The sequence below is a fragment of the Carettochelys insculpta genome, chromosome 1 (assembly GCF_033958435.1).
Source record: "Carettochelys insculpta isolate YL-2023 chromosome 1, ASM3395843v1, whole genome shotgun sequence".
NCBI lineage: Eukaryota > Metazoa > Chordata > Testudines > Carettochelyidae > Carettochelys > Carettochelys insculpta.
The window spans coordinates 117420893-117435949 of NC_134137.1; the positions used below are offsets into that span (position 1 = coordinate 117420893).

A 15057-nucleotide genomic window follows, 5' to 3' on the forward strand; every position below is an offset into this window, starting at 1 on the left:
CCCACCCACCAAGCAGCCAGGGCATGAGGCCAGTGGCTTATCCATCACTGCCTACACACTTTGCCTATGCTGGCTATCATCTGCAGTGAAAGGCAGGCTGCCTGTAGATAACCAATATTGTACTGCAAGACTCAGGTATGCAGGGAGGCACAGGGGGAAAAGCTCTGACAGCTCATGGATGCCTCTCCCCTGCAAAAGCCTGTCTCTGGTGCTGGAGCCTTTCCTTGTAGCAGAGAAAGGGTCTGGCAGCAGGGAGGCCATGAGATGGTCAACAAAAGAGGCACTGTTTGGGCATTTAGAGTACTGTGCAGACCACACAGCCACAGGGTTCATGTATGTCTTTACTTGTCTGAGTGGTGTTTCACGACCCATGTTGCTAGTCATACACTGCACGCCTGCCAGCATGGTTATGTATAATATATGCTACTGTAAGTGCAGACCAGTGCTTGGCAACCTTCTGCACACCACCTACCAGAGAAATCCACTGGCCGGTTGCAAAAAATTTTGTTTACACTGATCCATTCACAGGCATGGCCCCTTGATGTTCCTTCCTGTTTTTCCATGTAAAGGTAAGGGTCTGTCTAAACTTAAGTGGAGGGGGGGATATGATGCACTGCGATCAATCTTTTGGAGATCGATTTTGCTGCATATGTGAAGATGCGGCAAAAATCAATCTCTCTGGGCTTGGCCTTTGATCCTGGTACTCCACACTGTGGCATGGAGTAAGGGACATTGGCGTGAGTCCAAAGATCCCCAAGCTGCGCTAGGGAACAAAGTCAATCCTGATACGTCAATTCTAGCTATGCTAATCATAATTTGTATGGACATTCATCAGTCTTCATATGATATTGCAGCTTCTACCCAACTTAGCACATCTAGATATCTTTGGAGTATTTTGTATTACTTGTCTCATTTTATTCTGACTATTAAATGCTAGTCACAAAAACACTTATAAGCACAGAAACAGAAGTAAGCACTGCATCATTTTTGGATAAATATTTCCATTGTGTTTCAGTCTGACTGTTATGGTATCTACTATCTAATTTAGAGAGTTTGTGTGTCTGTGTGTCCATCCGTCTGTTAGTTTGTTTATTCGAGAATTCCTCCTAAACAGTAAGAACTTAGACTACCAAATGTGGTATGCTGCTTCCTCTTAGCATAACTTAAAGCAAGGTCATGGTTTGGTTGTTTCAGGACAATGTGATGTCTGTGGAATGTGACCATCTGGCATCAAATGGAAAGTAAGTGCTGTGAAAGCAGGGAGGGTTATTCTCATGAATGATCACAGGGCGGCACTGGACAACACTGTCTTCTAGTGCAGCATTTCCCAATGTGTGGTCCACACCCCAGTACCAGTCCTTGGAAAAAAAAGTTGGTCCTTAGCAAATATGCAAATTACCACTATGTACTATTATTATTGTGAATAAACAATAAACTGTGAAAATTTACTAATTTTTCATTCTTTTTTTAAATATGAATTTATATTTTTGGACCGCAAAAAAAAGTACGGAAAAAAACCTGGGTCCCAGCTGTATAAATTTTGGGAAACCCTGTTCTTGTGAACCACATTTGTAAATCATCTAAGTAATCAACCAATATATATTGAGAATTTATTAAAAATATAATCAACCATTACATTTCACAGATGAAAATATCATGTACAGATGGTGTATATTTCATGGGTAAATGCAACCCATATATTAGGCAATTATCACAAGGCCCTTAAACTATTTAATTACACATGCACATCTTTTAGTCAGGAAGGTAAAAAATGTAGCAACACTTGCCAATCACAGACAAAGCTGAGAAGGTTCAAAAAAGTTGGTGCAGCAAATATCTCCAATAAATGGTGCCCAATAAGCTAGTTCTTGACATATCCTGGACTACAAAGAACTTCTTCATTTTGCTTAATTTCCCCACTTAAAGCCACTTTCCTGGCTCTTTGAGGGGCGGGGGGGATTGAGGGGGCATGTCAGCCATAACAATTGAAATTTGGTTTGGGGATCTCCTCAGGGACATTTTTTGAAAATGGTTTATTATAGTCCACGGTGGGCAATATGCATCCCAGGGGCCAGACATGGCTTGCCAGGGTTAGCCCCCGATGGGCTGCCACATATTTTATTTACCTGCCCATCTGGGCCGTGTCTACACGTGCCCCAAACTTCGAAATGGCCATGCAAATGGCCATTTCGAAGTTTACTAATGAAGCGCGGAAATGCATATTCAGCGCTTCATTAGCATGCAGGCGGCAGCGGCGCTTCGAAATTGACGCTCCTTGCCACCGCGCGGCTCGTCCCGATGGGGCTCCTTTTCGAAAGGACCCCACCTACTTCGAAGTCCCCTCATTCCCATGAGCTGATGGGAATAAGGGGACTTCAAAGTAGGCGGTGTCCTTTCGAAAAGGAGCCCCGTCAGGATGCGCCGCGCGGCGGCAAGAAGCATCAATTTCAAAGCGCCGCTGCCGCCCGCATGCTAATGAAGCGCTGAATATGCATTTCCGCGCTTCATTAGTAAACTTCGAAATGACCATTTGCATGGCCATTTCGAAGTTTGGGGCATGTGTAGACGTAGCCCTGGTTGCAGGTCCTATTGACCACAGGTTGCTATTTCTGTCCAATGGAAGCTGTGATAAGCATCACAGATTGGCACAATGTTTCCTGCAGCTCCCTTTGGCCAGGAATGGCGCTGCATGATCAACAGGAGCTGCAAGCAGCCACATCTGCAGACATGCAGGTAAATAAAGTGCCTGGGCAGCCTCCCAGGGGCTAACCCTTGTGAACCATGTCTGGCCCATAGGATGCTTATTGGCCGCTCCTGTTACAGTTAGATAAGCAATCTAATGTAGTGACTATTGCCAGCCTCTAAAATTCACAATTTACACAAATTTCCACAGGTGTATACAAAGATTATCTAGGTAATGATTCTATCACCTGCACTAAAGAAGCAAACAATTTCAAAAGTAATCATTACAGGCATTATTTATAGTACTATTTCCTCCTGTACAGGTAGTGTGTCAACATCAAAAAGCTTGCTTGCTGGTAAGTTGATTCAGGGCCATATTGTGCTAAGGGCAGTATGCACACATAATAGAGAATCCCTGTTCCACACAGCTGCAATCGAATTTAATACGAAACACCAAAGAATTGGGATAAGATTTACAGTGGTACAAACATTTAGTTATATTGTAAAAGAGAGATAGCCGTGCTAGTCTATATACTATCAAAACAAAAAAGCAGTCCAGTAGCACTTTAAAGACTAACAAAGTAATTTATTAGGTGGTGAACTTTCGTGGGATAGACCCACTTCTTCAGACTATAGCCATACCAGAACAGACTCAATATTTAAGGCGCAGAGAACCAAAAATAGTAATCAAGGTTGACAAATCAGAAACATTATTATCAAGGTGAGCAAATCAAAGAACAGAAAGGCAGAAGGTGTGGGGGGCAGTCAAAAAATAAGATAAAGCCAAGTATGCTAAAGAGCCCCTATAATGAGATAGAAAATTCCCATCCTGGTTCAAATCACGTATTAATGTGTCGAATTTGGATATAAATGATAGTTCAGCAGCCTCTCTTTCCAAACTGTTGTGAAAACTCCTCTTCAGTAAAACACAGACTTTCAGGTCATTAACAGATGGCCCACTCCATTCAAGTGCTGGCTGACAGGCTTGTGAATCGAGAGTGTTTTTATGTCTCTTTTATGCCCATTAATTCTTTGTCTAAGACAGTTTGAAGTCTGTCCAACATACAAAGCACCTGGGCACTGCTGATGCATCATGGCATATATGACATTTGTTGAGGAACATGAGAATGTGCCCATGATTCTGTGAATAACCTGGTTAGGTCCAGTGATGGTATCTCCAGAATAGCTATGTAGAAAAAGTTGGCAACAGGCCTTGTTGCAAGGAAAAGTTCCAGGATTGGGGTTCCTGTGGTATAGTCTGTAGCTGTTGGCGAAAATCTTCATAGGGTTGGGAGGTTGTCAGTAGGAGAAAAAGAGAAGTTACTCACCGTAGTAATGATGGTTCTTCGAGATGTGTCCCCGTGGGTGCTCCACGATAGGTGTTGGGCTCGCCCCGGCGCCGCAGATCAGATCTTTCCAGCAGTTTCTGCCAGACCGCGCATGCGCCAGCGCGCGCCGCTCCCTTGCGCACTCCCGGCCACGTGCGCGATCCAGTCCCTGCCAGTTCCTTGACCAACCGCCTTGGATGCTCCTCAAAAACACTAAACAGAGATCCGAAGCGGGGAGGATGGGCGGGTGGTGGAGCACCCACGGGGACACATCTCGAAGAACCATCGTTACAACGGTGAGTAACTTCTCTTTCTTCCTCGAGTGTCCCCGTGGGTGCTCCATGATAGGTGACTACCCAGCAGTAACCCAAGAAAGGAGGTGGGTAATCGGGTTATGTGCAGCTTGCCCCCGAAAGGACCGCTGTCGAGAGACAGGTATCCTCTTGGAATACCCTGTGTAGGGCATAATGCTTGGCAAAGGTGTCATAGGATGACCATGTCGCCGCTCTGCAGATGTCTTTTAGCGCAATGCCCTTGAAAAAGGCTGTTGATGCCGTCACCGCCCTGGTGGAGTGAGCCCTAGGCGGGGCCAGTAAAGGTGTCTTTCTAAGTTTGTAGCACATTTTTATACAGGATACGACGTGCTTCGAGATTCTCTGTGAAGAGAGACCTTCTCCTTTTGATCTGGGAGCGAGAGAGACTAGAAGTCTATCCGTTTTTCGGAAGGACTTAGTCCTATCTGCATAAAAAGCCAGCGCCCTCCTCACGTCCAGGAGGTGTAGGCGCGCCTCTTTGTTGGAGTTATGAGGCTTTGGATAAAACGAGGGTAAGACTATAGGTTCGTTAATATGAAACTCTGAAGAAACTTTCAGAACAAAGGCTGGCTGCAGCCGTAAGGTTACTGCCTCCTTCGAAAATACTGTGCAGGGTGGCGTTGCCATAATTGCCGCGAGCTCGCTCACCCTGCGAGCTGACGTGATTGCAAGAAGGAAGGTCATCTTTATCGTAAGGAGATGGAGGGAAACTGTGGCTAAGGGTTCAAACGGTGGTCCCGTTAGCGCGTTAAGCACCAGGTCCAAGCTCCACGAAGGTGGAAGCGGTTTCCAAGGGGGGCACAGGTTTACCAGCCCCTTCAGGAACCTGGCAACCATGGGATGGGCGAACACCGTGGGCCCTTCCTCTTCGTGTCGGAAAGCCGATATACCGGCAAGGTGGACCTTCAACGAGGATAGGGAGAGTCTGCCTCTCTTGAGGTCCAGTAAGTATTCTAATATTACAGGTATAGGCACAGCAAGGGGAGCTAATTGCTTGGTAGAACACCATGCAGTGAATCAAGTCCATTTCTGCTTGTAGGTCTTCCTGGTGGAAGTCCTTCTGCTACTTTCTAGGACTTGTTGCACTCCCTCCGTACATGTGCTCTCTAGGGAGCTGAGCCATGGATTAACCATGCTTACAGTCGCAGGCCTCGGGGATGTGGGTGCACTATAGACCCCTGGGCTTGCGTGAGCAGGTCCGGCGCCACCGGAACAGGCACCGGTGGGCGCTCCGACATGCGCAGGAGTAAGGGGAACCATTGCTGTCGATCCCAAGTTGGGACTACTAGGATCATGCAGGCTCTCTCTCTCCTGGCTTTCTGCAAGACCTTGTGGATGAGCACTGTGGGAGGAAATGCGTAGAGCAGGGGGCCCTTCCATGAGACTGCAAATGCGTCCCCCAGGGACCCCCGTCCCAGTCCTGCCCTGGAGCAGTATTGTGGGCACTTCTTGTTGTGATGAGTGGCAAACAGGTCTATCTGGGGAAACCCCCATGCATGAAAAATTGGTTGTAGCAGATCGGAACGGATCTGCCACTCGTGTGTGAGTGTGAAGTGCCTGCTCAACTGGTCTGCCTGCACGTTATGAGCGCCTGGTAAACACGAGGCTTTCAAAGTTATATTGTTGGCGATGCACCAGTTCCACAGGCAGACTGCTTCCGCACATAAGGCACGGGACCGAGCTCCTCCTTGTCGATTTATATAAAACATGGTGGAGGTATTGTCTGTATTGATCCCAACTACTTTGCCTTGTATATGGTCTCGAAAGTGTTTGCAGGCGTTGAACACTGCTCTGAGCTCCAGTATATTTATGTGCAGCGACTGTTCCGTGGGGGACCATAGTCCCTGAGTCACCTTTTCGCCCATGTGTGCTCCCCACCCTATGTGGGAGGCGTCGGTGGTGAGAAAGATAGATATTTGTGGTTGATGAAAGGGTACCCCTGTTAGCATGTTCTTGGGGTTCACCCACCATTGCAGGGATCTGCGCACCTCTGTCATGGGCGACACCACCCTGTGGACGGTGTGTGCTGCCGGTTTGTAGACGCTCGCCAGCCAGTGCTGCATGCTGCACATATGCAATCTGGCCTTCTGTACTACGAACGCTGCTGCTGCCGCCATATGGCCTAGCAGCTGTAAGCACGTTAGAACCGGCACCGTGGGGCTGAAGGTGATGACTTGTACGAGGGAACCAATGGTGCGAAAGTGGGCATCTGGTAGATAAACCCGTGCTGTGATGGAGTTTATGCGTGCCCCTATGAACTCTATGTCCTGTGTGGGGTCGATCTTTGACTTCGCCAGGTTGATGACCAGGCCCAGCGAAGAGAACGTGCCTGCTGTAACACGTATCATGCGTAGTACCTCTTCCTTCGAGGCCCCTTTCAGTAGGCAGTTGTCCAGATATGGGAATATAAACACCCCCTGTCTGTGCAGGTAGGCTGACACCACTGCCAGGGTCTTGGTAAATACTCTGGGGGCCGAGGAGAGGCCGAACGGCAGAACCTTGTATTGGAAATGTTCTTTGCCGACCATAAACTGGAGAAAACGTCTGTGAGACGGGTGGATTGTTATATGGAAATACGCGTCTTGTAAGTCGAGGGCTGCGAACCAATCTCCATCATCCAGTGCTGTAAGTATAGAGGCGACTGTGATCATCCGAAAGCGTTGTTTGTGCAAGTACCGATTGAGGCCTCGAAGATCTAGGATGGGCCTCCAGCCTCCTGTCTTTTTCTCTGTGAGGAAATATCTTGAGTAGAACCCTTTCCCTCGGAGTTGCTCCGGCACTCTTTCCACTGCCCCTATAAGCATAAGATGGTCCACCTCCTGCTTGAGTCTCGCTTCGTGGGAGGCGTCCTTTAGATGGGGCCTGGGTGGAGGTCATGGTGGTGGGAGCGACTGGAAGGGGATCGCGTAACCCGTGGCTATAATCTCCAGTACCCATTTGTCTGTGGTGATCTTTTGCCACTGGGCGTAGAATGGTCGGAGGCGATGATGGAACATTAGCTTTGGATGACATTGCGCGATGGTAGTGATAGTGCAGCCCTCGATCTGTCCGTCAAACTTGTTGCCTTTGGCCCTGTGCCGAGGAGGCACGGCTCTGTTGGGAACGTCACCTGGGAGTTCTGTACTGTTGGTGCTGTTGATGCCGCCCTTACTCGTAGCCCCTTTGGTAGTGAGCAAGCTGGGCTTGATACGGGTATCGTCTTTGCTGAGGGTAATACTTTTTCTTCCTGTATGGAGGGGTATAAATCCCCAAGGTTCTGAGAGTAGCCCTTGAGTCCTTACTGGAATGAAGGACCGAATCAGTTGATTCAGCAAACAACTTCTGTGCGTCAAAGGGGAGATCAACGATCTTCACCTGCAGATCCCTCGGGATACCCAATGTCTGAAGCCAGGATTCCCTGCGCATGACCACTGCTGTAGCCGTTGAGCGTGCCGCCGTATCTGCTACGTCCAGGGCGATCTGAACTCCTGTCCTCGAGGCTGCGTAGCCTTCCTGCACAATGGCCTTCAGCACCGGCTTCTTATCCTCTGGAAGCGAGTCCATGAGGGAAGTCAGCCTGGAGTAATTGTCAAAGTTATGGTTCGCTAGGTGTGCTGCATAATTTGCCATTCTCAACAGTAGGGTAGAGGAGGAGTAGACCTTTCTGCCGAATAACTCTAGCTTCTTGGCATCTTTGTCCGTTCCCCCTGTCTTGTACTGAGAAGTTTTCTACCTCTGTTGAGACGATTCCACCACCAGAGAATTTGGTTGTGGGTGACTGAACAGGAACTCCATGCCCTTCGCCGGGACGAAGTATTTCTTATCTGCTCTCTTGTTTATAGGCGGAGCGGACACAGGGGTCTGCCCTATCGTGGTAGCGGACTCCATAATTGCTTCGTCGAGCAGAATAGCTATTTTGGAAGAGGCCGGAGGTCTCAGGTTTTTGAGGAGCTTATGGTGCTTCTCCTGAACCTCTGCTGTTTGGATGCCTTGCGTAAAGGCCACCCTTTTAAACAGCTCTTGGAACTGTTTGAGATCGTCCGGGGGGTGGACGTCCCCTGGGGCTGTAGCCTCATCGGGGGAGGATAGAGAGGAACCACTAGGGTAAGCCTCTCTGGATCCCTCTGGGTCCTGTTGACGGTGATACATCTTCTCGCTGGAGGCTTGCGAGGGGAAATCTCGGGGTTCCAGAATCAACTTCCCCTGAGATATTTGCGTTTCCGTCCCCATCCGTGATTGCCCTCGGGGATAGTGAACCATCTGAGGGGACCTGTCCCCGGGGGTATGCCTATGGTGTCTATGCCCTGCATGACAGAGGTGACCATGGCAACATGGGCACGGTTCCTGGGATGGAGACCTGGACCACTCTCGAGGTGCATACCCCCAGCGTCTGGGGGAGCGAGATCGTCTGGGTGATTGAGACAATGGTGAGACTGATTTGTGATAGTACTCCAGGGGGTCAAATCCCAGAAAAGGTGAGGGTGGCCCGAGCCATGGTGACACTGGCTGGAGAAACGGGGAGGGAGGCTCAGGGTAGACTGGGGGAGACCCCTGCCTCCTTGTTGGAGTTCGCAGCATAAGAGGAGGGCTTAGAGAGAGCAGCCCTGCAGCCCTGTCTGGAGAAGGGCTGCGGTGCCAGGTTTTCTCTGCTGCCTTTCCCCTCCCCTGTGGGGCTGACTCCGCCCCTTTCCGCACCGGGGATCTCGGCCCCGCTGTCGGCGCCGCGCTCGGCACGCTTCGCTGCAGTGCCGCGCAGGTGGTCTCCCCTGGCGCCTGCAGGCTGCGTGCCTGGGAGCTCTGCACTGTCGGCGCCCCGGGGGTCTGTGCCGCTAGCTGCGGTGCCGCCAGTTCTGGCACTTGCCTAGCCGCCGCTCTGCCCATGGTGCGGGCCGGCTGTTTGATTATCGGAGGCTCAGCCTCTGCCATGTGCGCTTCCGCGCCGCTGCCGCTCATCTGTGATTGTGGCTGGGGGCTATGTGCTGCACTCGTCCCGCTCGCTGTGGCTGCCAGCAGGGATCAGGTTGGCGAGAGCTTCCTCCGTTTTTGCACTGATGGGGTGAGGGAAGCCACCTTCCTTTTATGGGCCCCTGCGGGTCCCTCTTGTTGGGGCCACTCCGGCACGTCTGGCTGGAGGGCCTTGTCAAAGAGCAGCATTTTTAGCGCATTTCTCTGTCCTTCCTTGCTCTAGCCGTGAGCTTTGCACAGAAGAAACATTTTTGGGTGACGTGAGATTCCCCCAGGCACCTAATACACTGACTGTGCCCATCGGAGGCCGGCATAGCTTCGCGGCATGACTCACGCTTCTTGAATCCTGAAGAGGACATTGCGGTGAGTCTTTGAGTTGTTAATGGGGTACTTAGCACCTTCTCTGTGCTTGTTTCCCTCTCGGACCCAGCCTGCCGCGGCAGGAGACCTAATGGCCTTACGTCCCCGGGCCTCCGCTGCTCCTCTTGTTACTAAGGCTTTTATATACTTTTTTTTTTTTTTTTTACGATAAGAAAAATAACAAGCTAACTTAAAGACTGAAAAGAAACTCTAAAAACACTTAAAACATTAAATACGCTGACTCTGGCCGCAGCCTCAGCGGATTCCGTCTGCAGCCGATGGCGGTTAAGAAGGAACTGGAGGGGACCGGATCGCGCACGTGGCCGGGAGTGCGCAAGGGAGCGGCGCACGCCAGCGCATGCGTGGTCCAGCAGAAACTGCTGGAAAGATCCGATCTGCGGCGCCGGGGCGAGCCCGACACCTATCTTGGAGCACCCACGGGGACACTCGAGGAAGAACAGGCTTGTCACCTAGGGCCTTCTGGACTGTGATATCCTGATTAAGGATAGGTTGTAGGTCTTTAAGAAATCCACTTTAGACAAACCAGGATGGGAATTTTCTAGCTTATTATTGGGGCTCTTTTGCATACTTGGCTTTCATAGAATCATAGACTACTAAGACTGGAAGGGACCTCAAGAGGCCATCGAGTCCAGCCCCCTGCCCCAAAGGCAGGACCGAGTACTGTCTAAACCATCCCTGATATTCGTCTATCTAACCTGTTCTTAAATATTTCCAGCAATGGAGATTCCACAACCTCCCTTGGCAATTTATTCCACTGTTTGACCACCCTGACAGTTAGGAACTTTTTCCTAATGTCCAACCTAAACCTCCCCTGCTGCAGTTTAAGTCCATTGCCTCTTGTTCTATCCTCAGAGGCCAAAAAGAACAAGTTTTCTCCCTCCTCATTATGACACCCTTTTAGATACCTGAAAACCGCTATCATATCACCCCTCAATCTTCTCTTTTCCAAACTAAACAAGCCCAATTCTTTCAGCCTTTCTTCATAGGTCACATTCTCTAGACCTTTAATCATTCTTGTTGCTCTTTTCTGGACCCTTTCCAATTTCTCCACATCTTTCTTGAAGTGCGGTGCCCAGAACTGGACACAATTCTCCAGCTGAGGCCTAACCAGTGCAGAGTAGAGCGGAAGAATGACTTCTCATGTCTTGTTCACAACACACCTGTTAATGCATCCCAGAATCATGTTTGCTTTTTTTGCAACAGCATCACACTGTTGACTCATATGTAGCTTGTGGTCCACTATAACCCCTGGATTCCTTTCTGCTGTAGTCATTCCTAGACAATCTCTCCCCATTCTCTATGTGTGAAACTGATTGTTCCTTCCCAAGTGGAGCACTTTGCATTTGTCCTTATTAAACTTCATCCTGTTTACCTCAGACCATTTCTCCAATTTATCCAGATCATTTTGAATTATGACCCTATCCTTCAAAGCATTTGCAACCCCTCCCAGATTGGTATCATCTGCAACCTTAATAAGCGTACTTTCTATGCCAATATCTAAATCGTTGATGAAGACATTGAACAGAACTGGTCCTAACACAGACCTCTGCGGAACCTGACTTGTTATACTTTTCCAGCAGGATTGAAAACCATTAAGATCTACTCTCTGAGTATGGTTATCCAGCCAGTTATGCACCCACCTTATAGTAGCCTCATATAAGTTGTATTTGCCTAGTTTTTTTATAAGAATATCATGCAAGACCATTTCAAATGCTTTACTAAAGTCTAGGTATACCACATCTACCGCTTCTCCCCATACACAAGGCTCGTTATCCTATCAAAGAAAGCTATCAGATTAGTTTGACATGATTTGTTCTTTACAAATCCATGCTGGCTTTCCCCTATCACCTTACCACCTTCCAAGTGCCTGCAGATCATTTCTTTAATTACTTGCTCCATTATCTTTCCTGGCACTGAAGTTAAGCAGACTGGCCTGTAGTTTCCTGGGTTATTCTTATTCCCCTTTTTATAGATGGGCACTACATTTGCCCTCTTCCAGTCTTCTGGAATCTCTCTTGTCTCCCATGATTTTCCAAAGATGATCGATAAAGGCTCAGATACCTCCTCTATCAGCTCCTTGAGTATTCTAGGATGCATTTCATCAGGCTCTGGTGACTTGCAGACATCTAATTTTTCTAAATGATTTTTAACTTGTTCTTTTTTTATTTCAACTTCTAACCCTACCCCTTTCCCACTAGCATTCATTATGTTGGGCACTCCTTCATCAGACTTCTCAGTGAAGACCAAAACAAAGAAGTCATTAAGCATCTCTGTCATTTCCAAGTTCCCTGTTACTATTTCTCCCTCCTCACTGAGCAATGGCCCTACCCTGGTCGCTGGTCTTCCTCTTGTTTCTAATATATTTATACAAAGCCTTCTTGTTTCCCTTTCTTTATGTCTTTAGCTAGTTTGAGCTCATTTTGTGCCTTAGCCTTTCTAATCTTGCTCCTGCATTCTTGTGTTGTTTGCCTATATTCATCCTTTGTAATTTGTCCTTGTTTCCATTTTTTAATACAATTCCTTTTTTATTTTGAGATCATGCAAGACCTCCTGGTTAAGCCAAGGTGGTCTTTCACCATATTTTCCATGCTGCACAATAGTTTGTTTTTGGGCCCTTAATAATGCCCCTTTGAAAAACTGCCAACTCTCCTCAGCTGTTTTTCCCCCCAGGCTGGCAGTACCTGGCTACGTCTACACGTGCACGCTACATCGAAATAGCTAATTTCGAAGTAGAGACATCGAAATAGCCTATTTCGATGAATAACGTCTACACGTCCTCCAGGGCTGGCAACGTCGATGTTCAACTTCGACGTTGGGCTCAGCCCAACATCGAAATAGGCGCAGCGAGGGAACGTCTACACGCCAAAGTAGCACACATCGAAATAAGGGAGCCAGGCACAGCTGCAGACAGGGTCACGGGGCGGACTCAACAGCAAGTCGCTCCCTTAAAGGGCCCCTCCCAGACACACTTTCATTAAACAGTGCAAGATACACAGAGCCAACAACTAGTTGCAGACCCTGTATATGCAGCACGGACCCCCAGCTGCAGCAGCAGCAGCCAGAAGCCCTGGGCTAAGGGCTGCTGCACTCGGTGACCACAGAGCCCCGCAAGGGCTGGAGAGAGAGTATCTCTCAACCCCCCAGCTGATGGCCGCCATGGAGGACCCCGCTATTTCGATGTTGCGGGATGCGGATCGTCTACACGTCCCTACTTCGATGTTGAACGTCGAAGTAGGGCGCTATTCCCATCCCCTCATGGGGTTAGCAACTTCGACGTCTCGCCGCCTAACGTCGATTTCAACTTCGAAATAGCGCCCAACACGTGTAGCTGCGACGGGCACTATTTTGAAGTTACTGCCGCTACTTCGAAGTAGCGTGCATGTGTAGATGCAGCTCCTGTGTCCTACATGACACACACACACCTCCCTGAGCTGGAAGGAACCTCTGGAGGTCATCTAGTCCAGTCACCTGTCCTCTTGGCAGGACCAAGCACCATCCCTGACATCTATCTGCCCTAGTTAGCCTCCCCAAGGATTGAGCTCACAACCCCAAGTTTAGCAGGCTAATGCTCAAACCACTGAGCTATCCCTCTGCTAGGTTTTAAGCTCTTTTTTAACTCCCCCCCACACCTTCTGCCCCTCTGCTCTTTGATTTGCTCACCTTGATAATATTTTCCTGATTTGACAACCTTGATTACTATTTTTGGTTCTCCGTGCCTTAAATATTGAATCTGTTGTGGTACAGTTATGATCTGAAGAAGTGGGTCTGTCCCACGAAAGCTCATCACCAAATAAATTATTTTGTTAATCTTTAAAGTGCTACTGCACTGCTTTTTTGTTTTACTAGTTACATTGATTAGCTATGTGTACAACTTACTGGTTGCACAGCATTCAAATAATATTTCTTCTAGTTTATTGATAGTATTAATATTTTATCTTAAATCTGTGTAAATAAACAGCAAAAATAGAGAACAGTTCATTCCATTTAACAGTTGCTTCTGCTTGTGTACTCAAGTGGTGTTGAGAGAAATAAGTCAAACTTTTATAACAAAGCCCAAAAAGCAGGCGAAACTTGCCAGTGCTTCATTATGCTCTTGAAATTTTGGTCTACCAAGATTCACTAGTCTTTCAATGAACACAGGAAGATCTTAAGATGTAGTGAATTTTGAAAAAGTATTTGACCTTTGTTTAAGTCTGTTCTCACTGAAGTCAACAAAAATCCTATCTGTAATAAATTACACTTCTCACTGCAATTTAAATGAAGTACTATAAAAGTCTGAAGTAAATAGCATGCAAGCATGTGGGTGATAGAGGGGGATAATAGTAAAGATAGCTAATTTTCTAATAGTCATCCCCTCCGACGCCCATTATCAAATGATGGTTTCCCATAGACATTACTAGAGGTAGGGACTGAATTATGGTTTTGAGTGGGGACTACATGCGGCCTGATGGGTGGTCTTCTTTTTTATATTGAAACTGGGGAAAAATTGGCCTTAGCTTTTCTGATTTATTGGAAACTAACTCAGAAGGCATCACAAATTCTTGCAGAATACAGCAAATATTTTATGAATTCCTATAAACTGGAGCACTCTAGTTTTATCCTGCTCTAGCTATCAGTAACACTGATTTGGGACTATGTTATATGAATTTTATTCTTCCACTGTCCCTTTAAAATTAAACCAAGGAGTAAGTACAAGATTTAGAATCAAGGCTATTTGCAGCAAATACTGTATCTTAAAATCTTACCAAGTTGTGAAATCTCTGGTGTGTTAAGGATTATTGGTTTGAGAAAGGGCAGTTTTATGTTTGTATTTACAGGCTTTCTGTGTGTATATGTCTGGCCTGTACGGGAAGGAGGATAAGATCAGACTTTTTTTTTTTTTTCAAACTTAACAGAGGATTCAATTCTGCCCACACTTACAATCGTATAACTCCCATATAAGTGACAACTGAATCAGGTCCATAGTTGTCTGTGTTTCACATCCCACCAAATACGGAAATATGGAGGTGCTGCCAATAGAGCATACTTATCTCTTGAATTCCTTTCACATTCCCTTCTCTATTTAAAAATGTCAAAATAGCTCCCTAGCTGTATTGCTGGCTTAATCTTCACTTTGTAGATATAACTCTATTGAAATTAACTGAACTGTTCTCTCAGACACTGCACATAATGGCAAAATATAGTTGGAAAGGATTACCAGAATACTCAAATCAAATCCTACAATGTTCCATTTTTTTCTTAAGTGATTTGATTTGCCACCATCTTTTTATGACTTTTTAAGCCTTGTATATCAGAGTCTTAACCTTAAAGAGCAGCATAAAAAAGAGCGACATCTTGATGTTATGGAAAAAACACAAAGTTCAATATTTCTGGGATTATTTGTATTTATTTCAGATTTTGAAAACAGT

General features: G+C 47.2%; 1 protein-coding gene across 5 annotated transcripts in view; it reads right to left on the reverse strand.

Annotated features, from left to right (window-relative positions):
- The window catches only part of COL4A1 (collagen type IV alpha 1 chain), a 240395-nt gene that overhangs the window by 152868 nt on the left and 72470 nt on the right, over positions 1-15057 (reverse strand). The gene's annotated exons all lie outside the window — the stretch shown is intronic.